This window comes from Oryzias latipes, chromosome 11 (assembly GCF_053564925.1).
Source record: "Oryzias latipes strain Hd-rR chromosome 11, Olatipes_Hd-rR_3.1".
Taxonomy (NCBI): Eukaryota; Metazoa; Chordata; class Actinopteri; order Beloniformes; family Adrianichthyidae; genus Oryzias; species Oryzias latipes.
Genome location: NC_136247.1, coordinates 15,520,973 through 15,535,323, shown reverse-complemented (window position 1 = coordinate 15,535,323; position 14,351 = coordinate 15,520,973). Strand labels below are relative to the sequence as shown.

The 14,351-nt window shown below is 47.2% G+C and overlaps 1 protein-coding gene across 1 annotated transcript in view; it reads left to right on the top strand.

The window, feature by feature from the left end:
- dlgap3 (discs, large (Drosophila) homolog-associated protein 3) overlaps positions 1-11,138 on the top strand; it is a 59,473-nt gene extending 48,335 nt beyond the window's left edge. Inside the window, exons 13-14 of the mRNA XM_078955365.1 lie at positions 247-357; positions 433-11,138. The gene's annotated coding sequence lies outside the window, so the exon portion shown is untranslated. The remainder of the gene's footprint in view (positions 1-246; positions 358-432) is intronic.
- Positions 11,139-14,351: the final 3,213 nt, after the last annotated feature.

Sequence of the window (14,351 nt, the reverse complement as noted above, 5' to 3'; positions counted from 1 at the left end):
AAATGTCAGCAGACATTCAATTATTTTGGTCTATAACAAGTATCGTCGTGAATAAAAAACAATGGAGAACTTTAAGTGTCATCCTTAAGACAAACTATTTGATTAATTAAAGGACTTCAGAGGGAAAAAGAAGACCTTGAAACGTTGACACACTCAACCCCTCTGTCTCTGTCACATTTACCCACTGAAAAGATCACACAGTTACTCGACTTGTTTCATGAAGCGCCATCTCTCTTTTCTCCACAGCTAGGGAAAACCACACTCAGCAAATAAACCATACGACTCAAAAATGGACAACCTATCCGGCAAAGGTCTTATCGAAAACCACGGAAGTTAGTGAAAAGGCTGAACGATGAGGTAAAAAAGATAATGGAGCTAGGTGTTCAGGAAACTGAATGGCATCTCAAAATTTGATACATATCCAATGCCTAGAATTGATGATCTGCTGGAAAAGATCGGAGCCGCCAATTCCATCGCCCCCCTCGACTTATGCAAGGGTTACTGGCAAGTACCTCTCAGCAACGCATGCCCACAATATACAGCATTCAAAACACCTGCTGGGCTGTTTCAATTTACAGTGATGCCCTTCGGTCTGCATGGAGCACCAACCACCAAAGATTGATGTACAAGGTGCTGCAGGGATGTCTCCACTGTAGTGCAGCCTATTTGGATGACGTGGTGATCTTCAGTCACACCTGGAAGGAACACCTTGAACACCTTTGTCTTGTCCTTGGAAAACTTCCAAAAACCAGTCTGACCTTAAATGTTGCCAAATTTGAGTGGGCCCAGAAAGAAAGCAGCTACATGGGGTACCTACTGGAAGGTGGTGATGTGCGTCCACAAGTGGATAACCCTTGTGCTATCTTAGATGACCCCACCCTTGCATTGACGTGTTCTCCCTACCATGACAAAGGTGGATAAAGGTGGAAAGATTTCATGTAATCCATTGAAACCATTGAAGATCACAAATCATTGAAGAAAAAAGGTTCAGAGCACTGTCTAGTGGGTCTAGATGACCCAACTCCCAACGTTAAAGTCCCTAGGATAGCACAAGGGTTAAGGTTGAAGCTATCCACATCTGCCCTCGATCATGCACCAAAAAAGAGGTACGATCCCTCTAAGGATTTGCTGCCTGGTATTGGCGGTTTGTCAATCAGTTTGCCACCATTGCAGATCCCCTCACTGCCCTGACAGAGAAAAGGCAGAAAAACCCAGTAACCTGGACAGGTGAGTGTGAAATGGCCTTTCAAACATTATAAGCTAAACCAGGGGTCGGGAACCTATGGCTCGCGAGCCATATATGGCTCTTTTGATGGCCACATATGGCTCGCAGACGAAAAATGTTTTAGTAGACTGCTTTGCACATGCGCGAACCGGTGACTGTCACCGGCGACTGTCACCGGCAACTAGAAGGCCGGTTCACAGTCATTTCAGTGTGAAAGTGGCAAAAATACATATCATGCTGTCTATTTATTTATCAATCCTACAGACAACGCAGATGAGGCAGAAACACTATTCAAGTGGGATTGCTGTATTTTATGTCGTAGTTATGTTGCTAACTAACTTTAGAAACCTTTTGAGGCTAAAGATGGCTAAAAGAAAAAAAGTTGATGAGTATCGTACTTTTCAGCAGGATTGGACAGATGAATTTGCCTTTGTGGAGAGAGCAGGTTCTGCAGTGTGCCTTATATGCAGTGATAAAATTGCATCAATGAAAAGGTCAAATATTAAACGACACTTCGACACACGTCATGCTGCATTTGCATCGAAATATCCTGCGGGGGACAGCAGAAAAAAAGCATGTCAAGAGCTACTGTCCAGAGTGGAAGCTAGCCAGCAGCAACTCCGTGTTTGGACCCAACAAGGTGACGGGAATTCGGCTAGTTTTGCTGCTGCTTTGGCAATTGTAAAAAACGGAAAGTCATTTACAGATGGGGAGTTTGCCAAATCTTTCATGCTTGATGTTGCCAATGAACTTTATGACAACTTTTCAGATAAAGACAAGATTACAAAACAGATAAAATACATGCCTCTGTCTGCAAGAACTGTTCACGATCGGACCATCATGATGTCAAATCAAATTGAGGCGACACAAGTGAAGGACATAAATGCGTTTTTTTCTCTCGCTCTGGATGAGTCAACAGATGTGAGCAATTTATCCCAGTTCAGCGTGATTGCAAGGTATGTTGCTGGTGACACAATACGTGAGGAAAGTCTTGCTGTTTTGCCTCTGAAAGGGACAACAAGAGGGGAGGATTTATTTAAATCCTTCAATGAGTTTGCTAAAGAAAAGAATCTACCGATGGACAAACTTGTTTCGGTGTGCACTGATGGTGCTCTGTGCATGGTGGGGAAAAACAGAGGATTTGTTGCGCTTCTTCGTGAACATGAAAAGAGACGCATCCTAAGTTTTCACTGCATCTTACATCAGGAGGCGCTTTGTGCTCAGATGTGTGGCGAGCAGTTTGGCGAGGTGATGTCACTGGTCGTTCGGGTGGTCAACTTTATTGTTGCCCGAGCTTTAAATGATCGCCAGTTTAAAGCCCTGCTGGATGAAGTTGGGTACAGTTATCCTGGTCTGCTTCTGCACAGCAACGTGCGTTGGTTGTCAAGGGGGACGGTGCTCAGCCGTTTTGCGGCTTGTCTGAGCGAAATCCGGACTTTTCTTGAAAGGAAAAATGTCGAGCATCCTGAGTTAGCTGACACGGAGTGGCTCCTGAAGTTCTATTATCTCGTGGACATGACTGGACATTTAAACCACCTCAATGTAAAAATGCAAGGCGTTGGAAATACAATCTTATCCCTGCAACAAGCAGTGTTTGCATTTGAAAAGAGGCTGGAACTCTTCATCGCCGACATTGAAACGGGTCGTTTACTGCACTTTGAAAAACTGTCAAAATTTAAAGATGCATGCATAGCAAGTGACCCTGATCGACATCTTCATCTTCAGCAGCTAGCAGGCTTCACATCTAATCTCCTGCAGTCATTCAAAGCGCTTTGGAGAATTTCGCGAGCGCACTCGTCTTTTTAAGTTCATCACCCATCCACATGAGTGCGCTGTGAACAGCACGGACTTGAGTTACATACCCGGTGTCTCTGTCAGAGATTTTGAGCTGCAAGCTGCTGACCTGAAGGCCTCAGACTTGTGGGTGAATAAGTTCAAGTCAATGAATGAAGATCTGGAAAGACTTGAACGACAGAAAGCAGAGCTGGCGAGCCAACACAAGTGGTGTTATGAAGAGTGGCTTAAAGGCGTTGTTCTGAAGTTCGCCACTAGAGGGCGCGGCCGTTTTTTGAGTTAATAAATCATAATTTGTAAGCAGAGGTGAACAGAGGAGTAAATGGCGAAGTTTCCAGAGCAGTTCAGTTTAATTAGCTCGTGTGTGCGTCCATGAGAGCAGTGAGCCCATTTTTCATGTTTATATTAGGGCAAAATATGTTGTTTATTGGTGTGGACATTTTCTGCTAACTTAACAAGTTAAGCTAGTTTTGGTTAGAAGTTTATTGGATGTATTTAGCTCCTACAATTATAAGTTTTCTTGGTATAATATTTTGAGTATTGATGCTATCGAGGTTTGTGGAATGTTATTAAGACTTATTATTATTGAATTTGGTTTATTATAATTGTATTATTTGTTTTTCTTCATTCTGTGTTTAGAACCACACACACACACACACACACCCAAACCCAAACCAGAAATATACATGTGCTGGACTGTAAAGCCAAACCCAGATTAAAAAAGGAACAGCAAGAAAGTCATCCTCTGGTCTGTCATTGCTTGGGAGAATACACACACTTGACCAGTGTGCTCTCTGCGATCATCCACATCCGAAACCCTTAGTAAAGACTGAAGTCTTCAATACAAAATCTGGTCCTTCGAGCCGGATAGGTTGATTACAGAGAGAGAAGATGAATTATGATCCCCAACAAGAAGGTGCACGTCCTAAGAGGACAGTGCGTCCACTAAGATGGATGACTGATTATCAAGCATATGCACTCCCATCTTCTGCTGGTTTGGAACAGCATCGATCCAGAGAGGGTTATGCCGAGATGACACCCCTCAGCCAGACTCCTAGCCCCACTGGAGCTGTGGGGCAGGCACCATTTTTCCCCAGTGTCCCACAGGAGTTCTTAAACATAGTGCAGAACCTGCAGGAGGACAACAGGCGACTCCAGATGGTGGTTTCAGACATGAAGAGGCAGATGGATCGTAACGCTGCTTTAAATGCATCAACTAGCCTGCAATTTGAACAGCGACCAGAGGGGGGCATTTCAACTGAGGAAACTTGGATCTCTACACGTCTGCCCACACAGTTGTCCTCCCTGGAACCACAGCAGCCCAAGTTACCCTCCACCACCGATGCAGAGGAAGAATGGTCGTTACCTCCACTTCCAGTGTTCCTGCCAAAAGACTTGTATGACCCCATGGAGGTACAAATGTTTCAAACTCCACAGCCACCAATCATTACCCAAGAGCTCAGCCACCACTTACAAGGATTACAAAAACAACAGAAATCAACTGCAACGACTGCAGCTCCTGCATTTCAATCACATGCAGCTCAGTCCACACCTATATTACAACCTCAATCTGGACCTAGTCCAGCTCCTAGCATGCAGTCAAAAGAAGCAATGTTGGCTCCCATCATGGCCACGGCTACAAAAGAGAAAATCTACAGGGGACCATTACCCTCAATCCCAGAGTTCACCAGAGGTGATCCAAGACAGTTTGCTAGATTGAAACTTGCCCTGGACAATATTCTCCCAACTGATGCCACGGAGAGATTCAAGTACCAGGTGCTGTGTGACCATCTTAAGTTTGAGGAAGCTCTACTCGTTGCTGACTCATACAGTAACTCACCTCGTCCCTATTCTGACACTACGGCTTCTCTCACAAAACACTATGGTCAGCCGCACCAGCTGTCACTACAGAGAATAGCAGAGCTGATGGATGAGCCTAACATTCGTTCAAATGACACATCAGGATTCCGAAAATTTGCCTTAAGAGTTCGTGCTTTGGTGGGCATGTTAGAGCAACTTGGAGATGATGGACACATAGAGCTACAATGTGGGTCTCATGTTGCAAGGCTTGCTCGTAAGCTACCCCAAGACCTGCGTGCTGCTTTCCGCCGTTACCTCTACCCACAGAAAGATGGAATACCATCACTGAGAGACTTTGCAGAGTGGCTGGAATATGAGCTGGTTATCCAAGAAGGTGGAGATCATTCAGACAGAGTAGAAGAGTCCCTGAGGGATAGAAACAGCATCAAAAGAGATAAGAGAGCTGCTAAGAGGACCACCACTGTTCTGCATGGTGCAACAGAGAAAGGCGCTCACGAAGAGCCCTCAGCTACAACCTCCACTGTGTCAGAAGTTCAAGAAAAGCCCAAAGCCTACTGCCCTTATTGCAGAAACACACTGCACTTCTTAGACCAATGCAGCAATTTCAGGATCTTGACCAAAGAACAGAAGTCCACTTGGATTAAATCTAATAATCTATGTTGGCGGTGCGGGCGGCATCATCAGGCTGCGCAGTGTAAAATATGCCAAGGGAAACACCTTGAGGCCTTACATGAGGTGAACCTCAGAGCCGCTGTACCTAAACCACCAACAGAACGAGCTAATGAGATGGAGAGGTCATCTACAGATGTCCTCTATCTAGACCGTCGAGCTGGCTGCAATCAAGTGCTGTTGAAGATAAGCAAAGTGCTGCTGAAGAATGGTAAACATACATTGGAGACGTTTGCCATTTTGGATGATGGATCAGAAAGAACAATCCTTCTTCCAGAGGCTAAGCAAAAGCTTCACTTACAAGGCACCGCAGAGAGTCTCACCCTACGAACAGTAAGACAAGGACTAAGAACGTTGCATGGAGCATCTGTGAAGGTCAAGGTCTCTTCAGCCAGCCAACCATACAGAACCTTCTCTATTGAGAGTGCTTTCACAGTAGAAGACTTTGGGTTAGCGGAACATTCTTACCCTGTGGAAGCATTAAAGAAAAGGTTTAAACATTTGAAAAACCTCCCCTTGGAGCCATTTACAAATGCTAAGCCATTACTTTTGATTGGCTCTGATTGTCCTCACCTCGTCACGCCCATAAACCCTGTCCGTTTGGGCCCACCTGGAAGTCCAGCTGCAGTCAAAACTAGGTTGGGTTGGACACTACAAGTACCAGTTCCCTCACCCCAGCAAACTGTCCAACCGCAGCAGTGTCTCTTCCTTTCAACCGTTTCTCCACAAGCAGAACTGTTCAGTCACATTGAGAAGCTTTGGCAACTTGACACTCTACCATATCGAAGTGAGAAGTCAGTGACCCGATCTCGAAAAGAAAAGGAAGCTGTGAATCTGCTGGAAGAAAAAACGATAAGAGTGAATGTAGCAGGAATACACAGGTATGCTACCCCCCTTCTTCGCGTCAGCAACATGCCAACACTCAAAGTATCACCTGAAGCAGTCCTGCCAAGTCTGCGCAGTACGGAAAAACGCCTCAGCAGAGATCCAGAAAAGGCACGAGTCTATCAAGCGGAGATGACAAGGTTAATAACAGCAGGCTATGTCAGAGAAGTAACAGAAGAGGAAGTGAGGACATCAAAAGAGTCATGGTTCATCCCCCACCACATGGTAACACACAACGGAAAGAACCGTGTTGTGTTCAATTGTTCATTTACCTACAGAGAGAAGAACCTCAATGTGCTGCTGCTACCAGGCCCAAATCTGGGGGCCTCTCTTCTTGGCGTCCTGCTGCGCTTCAGAGAACACTCCACCGCCATTAGCAGTGACATCAAGGGGATGTTTCACCAGGTAAGACTATTACCTGAAGATCAGTCATTGTTACGTTTCATCTGGCGAGACCTGCAGAGAGATACTTACCCTCAGGTGTACGAATGGCAGGTGCTTCCCTTTGGTACAACATGTTCACCATGCTGTGCAATCTATGCACTTCAGAGACTTGTACATGAAAACAGTAACCAGGGAGATTATTTGCGTGAGTCCATTGAGAAGAACTTCTATGTGGACAACTGGCTGCAGAGCTTTCCATCTCCTGAAGTGGCAAAGGACCAAGTGGAGAAAGTGCGCTCCTTACTTTCAGAAGGAGGATTTGAGCTAAGACAGTGGGCCAGTAACACTCCAAGTATCATTAGCCATCTGCCAAAGGAACTCAGGTCAGAGAACAGCGAACAGTGGCTGAATCATACTGATATGGACCCTCAAGAACCTGCTCTTGGTCTGCGTTGGATGTGCAACTCTGACACTCTGCAGTACAAGTCCCGACAGGTGGGGAGCAGTTCTCCTACGATGAGGAACATCTACAGAGTTTTGGCCAGTCAATATGACCCTCTTCGTTTTCTGATTCCTTTCACCACGAGAGCTAAAGTACTGGTTCAGCAGTTGTGGGGCAAAAACCGTGAATGGGATGACCCACTGTTACCAGGTGAGCTGCTCTCTACATGGATTGAATGGGAAGAGGAGTTGCAACAGCTGGAGAACATCAGTCTACGCCGTTGTTATTCAAGCCCAGAGATGGACAAAGCAGACAGTCAGCGAGAGCTTCACATCTTCTGTGATGCCTCCCAACAGGCATATGGCAGCGTGGCATACTTACGAACACAAGATGTTGCTAGAAACATTGAAGTTGCCTTTCTAACTGCTCGCTCCAGAGTGGCTCCTAAGCGGCAGTTGTCTATGCCACGCCTGGAACTATGTGCGGCCCTGACTGGAGCTCAACTTGCCAGCCTGCTGACTAAAGAGCTCACTCTGCCATCGTCCAGAGTTGTTTTGTGGACAGACTCTACAACTGTCTTAACATGGATTCAATCTGACTCCTGCCGTTTCAAAGTATTCGTGGGAACTGGGATAGCTGAAATTCAGGAACTGACAGAAAGCCAGTCTTGGAGATATGTGATGACGTCTGAAAACCCAGCAGATGATCTGACAAGAGGAAAACGGTTGCAGGACCTCACCAGTCAGTCCAGGTGGGCCTGTGGACCCTCATTCTTGCAGCTGCCTTCAGATCAATGGCCAGATCATCCATTTTTACCATGTGCAGACTCAGAAGAAGAACAGCGAAGATCCACAACTTGCTTAGCTGTTTCTACTGACCTGAAAACTCTGCCTGATGCTCAACAGTTTACCAGTTTTGACCAACTGGTGAAAGAAACTGCCAGGTGCCTTCACGGGGCGGCTGGTGACAACCTCACAACAGAGCATTACAAAAAGGCTGAGCTTAGTCTTCTGATATCTGCACAAAGAGACAGTTTTCCTGATGAGATTCAGTGTCTGACATCTGGAAAACCAGTCAGCTCCACCAGCCGTTTGGTTACATTGTCTCCAGAGTTTGATGAGTCACTTCAACTCATCAGAGTAGGTGGTCGACTCAGACGTTGCCCTGATTTGGAAGAAAATGTGATTCATCCAGTCGTCATGGACCCAAAACATCCTGTAACCAGACTACTCATCCGACAGGCTGACAGTGATTTAAAACATCCAGGAGCAGAGAGATTATTTGCAGAGTTGAGAAGAAAATATTGGATTCTGCACAGGAACACATTCTGGGAGATCTGAAAAATTTAAAGCTGCAGTTAAATGACATCATTAATAAACAAACACAATTTCAAATACAAAGGCTACGACTTGAAAGATTTGAAAACTCTAATAAATCTGGCAAAGTTCTGGCTAATCAGCTTAAAATTAATAGAGAAAAATCATCAATCACCTCTATTACGGACCAAACAGGAAATATCACTCATGACCCGGTCAAAATTAATAACGCATTTGAAAACTTTTATAAAAACTTGTACACACCACAGATCAATCCGTCAGAGCAAAGTATTGACTCATTTCTTAATAATGTAAACCTACCCAGGTTAAATGAGGATCAAATAACAAACTTAGACTCTCCGTTCTCGTTGTCTGAACTTCATGAAGCTCTGTTACTTATGCCTAATGGTAAAGCACCAGGGCCTGACGGCTTTCCTGCTGAGTTTTATAAAGAATTCTGGGAACAACTGGCACCAACGTTTTATGAAACGGTCACATCTATCAATGAAAGCCAATCAATGCCACCTAACATGAACTCAGCCAACATAATTCTTCTTCTAAAACCAGACAAAGATCCCAATAGTCCTTCAAGCTACCGCCCTATTTCTCTAATCAATGCAGACGTAAAAATTATCTGCAAAGCACTAGCACAGAGAATAGAAAAAATCACTCCTCACATAATTGACTTCGACCAAACTGGATTTATCAAAGGCAGACACTCGGATGACAATCTCCGAAGACTTGTTAATATAATAGATTTTGCCACCATTAACAACCAGGAAATGTCCATACTATCACTGGATGCTGAAAAAGCTTTTGACAGAGTAAACTGGAAGTTCCTTATTGCCGCCCTCCATAAGTTTGGTTTTGGAGAAGCATTCATCAAATGGATCAAAATATTATATCACAACCCCAATGCATCAGTTAGAACTAATAAACAGACTTCAAACAGGTTTTTTCTCGGAAGAGGAACCAGACAGGGCTGCCCACTCTCTCCTTCTCTTTTTGCTATATTCATTGAGCCTTTAGCTGCAGCAATAAGACAGAATGAAAGCATTAAAGGAATCAAAACTAAACACAGCCATCATAAAATTAGTCTCTATGCAGATGACATATTACTGTTTTTAAGTAATTTACATTCTGTAAATGAAACGGCAACAATCATTAATGAATTCTCCTCTATATCAGACTATTCCATTAATTGGAATAAGTCTGTTTTATTACCACTGAACAATAATGCGGAGCAAAGACTCACAATACCAGTTAAATCAGGAAATATCAAATATCTAGGTATCAATTTTTCCCCCAAACTATCAGAACTGGTGCAGCTAAACTACACCCCATTACTGAAAAACATACAGGACGATCTAACACGCTGGACCAACCTGCCTCTGTCCCTTATGGGCAAGGTAGCCACGGTAAAAATGAAAATCTTACCCAAAGTTAATTATCTCTTTTCAATGATTCCCACACAACCGCCACTAAAATGGTTCAAAACATTAGACTCATCCATATCAAGCTTTTTATGGAACAATAAACCTGCAAGAATTAGTCTAAAAACTTTAAAATCTGCAAAAAGCTGTGGAGGATTAGAATTACCTAATTTCCACAAATACTTTCTTGCAAATAGATTACAATACATCTTAAAATGGTTAAAAAATAATCCAGAAACCAACTCATGGTTAGACTTGGAACAGGCGTTATGTGGAAAGATCAACCTGTCAGATCTTCCATTTATTAGCCAAACAGTTAAAAAACAGGATTGTTTCAAAACTATTAATATAAACGCCACTTTAACAGCCTGGTGGGAATTTCTCAAAATATCAAAATCATCAATTCAACCGTGCAAAATGACACCCATCTGGAACAACCCAGACATCCTCATAAACAAAAAAATTATCCACTTCCCAGCTTGGCAAGCAGGGGGCATAAAACAACTAGAGCACGTAATTATTGATAGAAGATTCATAACTCCCCAGGAACTTCAAGACAAACATGGAATAAATAACTTCTTGGAATATCAGCAACTTAAATCAAGTATTACTAAAAAATTTAAATACAGAGACAACGATTTAAAGCTACCAGATGTAGTTACCACTCTGATCAATTTCTCAATGAATAAAATTCTCTCCAAAATATACAAACTTTTATGTAATTTAGATAATAACATTTCACTTCCGACAACAAAATGGGATGCGGATTTGAGCATCAGCACAGATGAAAGCTTTTGGTCAGAACTTTGTCTAAACACCTTTAAACTGACAAAAAGTCCAAATCTGCAGCTAATCCATTTTAAAACCCTTCACAGAATTTACTACACTGGACAGAGGATGTTCAAGATGGGCCTCAGCAACTCAGACATTTGTCAGCACTGTGACAGTAATCTACCCGACAATTACATGCATGCACTGTGGTTCTGCACGCCTGTCCAGGCTCTCTGGCAGCAGGTATGTGCCGATTTATCAGTCTGGCTTAAGGTTTCAATCACAGCTTCACCGTCACTTTGTGTGCTTGGTGACATGAGTGCCATCGATGTAGAAGGAGGATTAGGCTCTATCATTTTCATAACTCTTTGCATTGCTAAAAAAACTATTTTAACAAATTGGAAAAGCAAGAAAAATATAAATATAAGTCAACACAGAAATCTGCTGCTTGATCAGATCAGCTTGGAAAAAATGTCAGCCCAAGGTTCAAGTAACTTTGAAAGAATTCGGTCTCTCTGGTCTCCCATGGCTGACTCCATGACTTAGGGGATGGGGGGGCCTGGTCGTCGCTGCTCCTTGCCCTTCTGCCGTGGGCTGGGGTGGGGGCCGGGGCCTCCGGTGCCTGGCGGGGGGTGGTGGGGGCTCCGTTGGTCGGGGGGTCGGGTCCGGCGCCGGGGTGGGGCGGGCTGGGGCGCTGCGTGGTCCTCTGGGCTTGGGTGTGGGGGTGCGTGGTGGGGGGGGGGGGTGGTGTTCTGGCTTGGCTTGGGGGGGTGGTCCCTTTGCCTGTGCTGGGGGGGGTTGGCGGGGGGCGCTGCTCGGGGGGGGGGGCCCAGCGGCACTGGATGGGCTTCCCATCTACGCCTGGGGCTGGGATCAGCCCTTCCCTGGCTCTGGGGCGGGACGGGACAACCCTCTTGGGGCCCCCGGGCGCTCTGGGTGTCATCCGCTTCGGCTGCGGGGTCTGGGGTGGGGTGGGGTGGGGGGTCTTGTCGGCCCTGTCCTGTGGGGGGGCATTCTGGGGGAGGGGGGGGGGCACTATTGGTACGGGGCAGGGGGGGTTGACGGGTCGGGGTCTCCGCTGAGGCCATCGGCGGTTTCCCCGGCCGGTTGGCTGCCTCGGTCCCGTCGAGGCCTGACCAGAGCTCTTCTAGGGCCGGCGTTTGGGGGTGGGGGCCTGGGCTTGCTCCGGGGGGGGCCGGCGCTTTCTGGCTCCTCTCCCTCTGTGTGGGGTGGGTGGTGCAGGGCCTGGGGTGTCGGCGCCTCCGGGGGTGGGGCCCCTGGGCTGGGTGGGCCTGGCCCCCTTGCTGGGGGGGGGGGGGCGGGGGACAGCTGTTTGACCACCGGGGGACAGTCTACCAGCTGTCCCCAACTTACCCCCTTCCTCATATAATCTCATAATAGGGTGAGGGGGTGGGGGGATTAGCCTGCGATGGGCCTTGGGGGGGGGGGGTTTACTAGGCAGTGGCCCCCCCTCCTATGGCTGCCGTATGGAGTGGGCCCCCCCTCTTTCGGTTTTATTTGCACCTTAGACATGTAGGGCCCTTGGTAGAGGGGTGCTTGGACATCACTGCCAGCAAGCAGCAGATGTCCTCCTAGCACCCTACCCGCCAATTTTAACCGCACCTTAGACATTTAGGGCCCCTTGGTGGGGAGGGTGAGGGGACATCACTGTGAGTAATCAGGAGATGTCCCCTTAGTGCCCTACCCGCCAATTTTAACTGCACCCCCCTTAGTACACACACCCCTCCCCCCTCAATATATACATCCCAACATAAACACACACACATGCACACACACACCCTCTTAAACACACATATACGCACACACATTTTGCAAGGAAGGTGGGACCTAGGACCATCTGTCCCCTGCCTCTTCCCTGGTGGGGGGTACGGGCCCCTTTGGAGCGGCGGCCGTGTCCCCGGGGTGCCGGCTTCCTGGGCCCGGCGGTGCTCTCTCCGCGCGGTGGGGGGGTTCACATTACATCTGAGCCGGGGGTGTTGGTGTCCCTGGGGGGTGGGTTCTGGTCCTTGCTCCTGAGCGCTGGGCCCCGCCTAACTTCCAACTGTGGCCGAGCCTGGTCGGGCCATATTTACAACACCCCTTGTGGGCCCTCTTTTTTCCCCGGGGTTCCCCCCTCCTGGGCGGGGGCGGCGGGCCCCTGCCTTGCTCCTCCCTGGACCAACCGTGGGCCGGGCGGGTGGCTGCCTGGAGTGCGGGGCGGGTCTCCCTTGGGGGGTCCTGGCTCGTACCTGGGGTTGGGGCGGGGGGATGCCCGGAACTCCTGGGTGGTGGTGGGGTGCTCATCTGGGGCTGTGGGCGTCCCTCTCCGGTGGGGCCCTGCGTTGGGCTCTCCCGGCGCGGCGGGGGGGCTGTTCTCCTGGTTGGGCTGGGGCGGCCCTCTCTTTCCCTCTGTGCCTCCCTGCTCTCTGGCTCTGGGGGGCCTTGCGGCGGTCCTGCTGGCCCTGGCCTGGGTGGCGGGCTTGGTCGCCCGGGCGGCGGTTGTTCCCTGCCGGTTTCCGTGTGGCGTGGGGGGGATTCCGGCTGCCGCTGTTGCTGCGGTGGGGGTCTTGGGGTGGGGATGGCTGGGCGCTCTCCTTCCTTCTTTACACATTCCACCATCCATATTAGAAGAACATGAGCACTCACCTGAGCACGGGTGTTGGCTCACCTTTGCACTGGCGGTTTGCGTGACTGAATGACTGAAATGTTTCACACTAGTTGGTTTTAAGGCATAAGTATGCGTGTGAGCACTATCTGTTTTGTGTACATGTCGACAGATGGACAATTTTGCAACTAGCAGGTGTGTTTGACACTTGGGTGTGTGTGTGGACAGGCTCCGCCCTTTTTGTACTGCATTTGAGCCTTACCATGGTGATTAACAACCAGTAAACTTGTTGCTCTATGCTGCTTCATGGTCTTATCCCCCTTCCCCTCCTACTATCACCCTCCTTCCCCCCCTCTTTCTAACGTCCCTCTCTCTTCTTCCCCTCTTTCCTTTTCCGTCCGGTCCAACACCAAAGATCTTCAAACATGTTTGAAATTAATAAAGTTTGGCCTCAATTACAAAAGGGGTTTATTCAGACATACCTTTGGTTTGTCTGAAGATTAATAACCCCTCTTGTTAAAGTAAAATATGTCCAACACAAGAGGCCCTCAGCTCTCATCTGTTTGCCCAGCTGTTGGACAGGACAAGGTAAAAAAAAAAAAAAAAAAAAAAAAAAAAAAAAAAAAAAAAAAAAAAAAAAAGAAAATATTGGATTCTCCTGGGCCGTGAAGCAGTAAGGCGTGAACAGCGCTCCTGCCCCGAGTGCCAAAGATGGAGAGCACAACCAATTACCCCGAAAATGGCTGACCTTCCTCTGTCACGGCTCAGACTTAACCAGCCACCATTTTTCTCTACCGGCGTAGACTGTTTTGGGCCAATGCAGGTGAAGACTGGTAGACGGAACGAGAATCGGTGGGGCCTGCTATTCAAATGTTTGACAACTCGAGCTGTTCATATCGAAGTACTTTCAAGCATTAACACAGATTCCTTCCTGATGGCTTTAAGAAGATTTGTCTCTCGTCGTGGGAAACCAGCTGAGATCTTGTGCGACCAGGGCACTAATTTC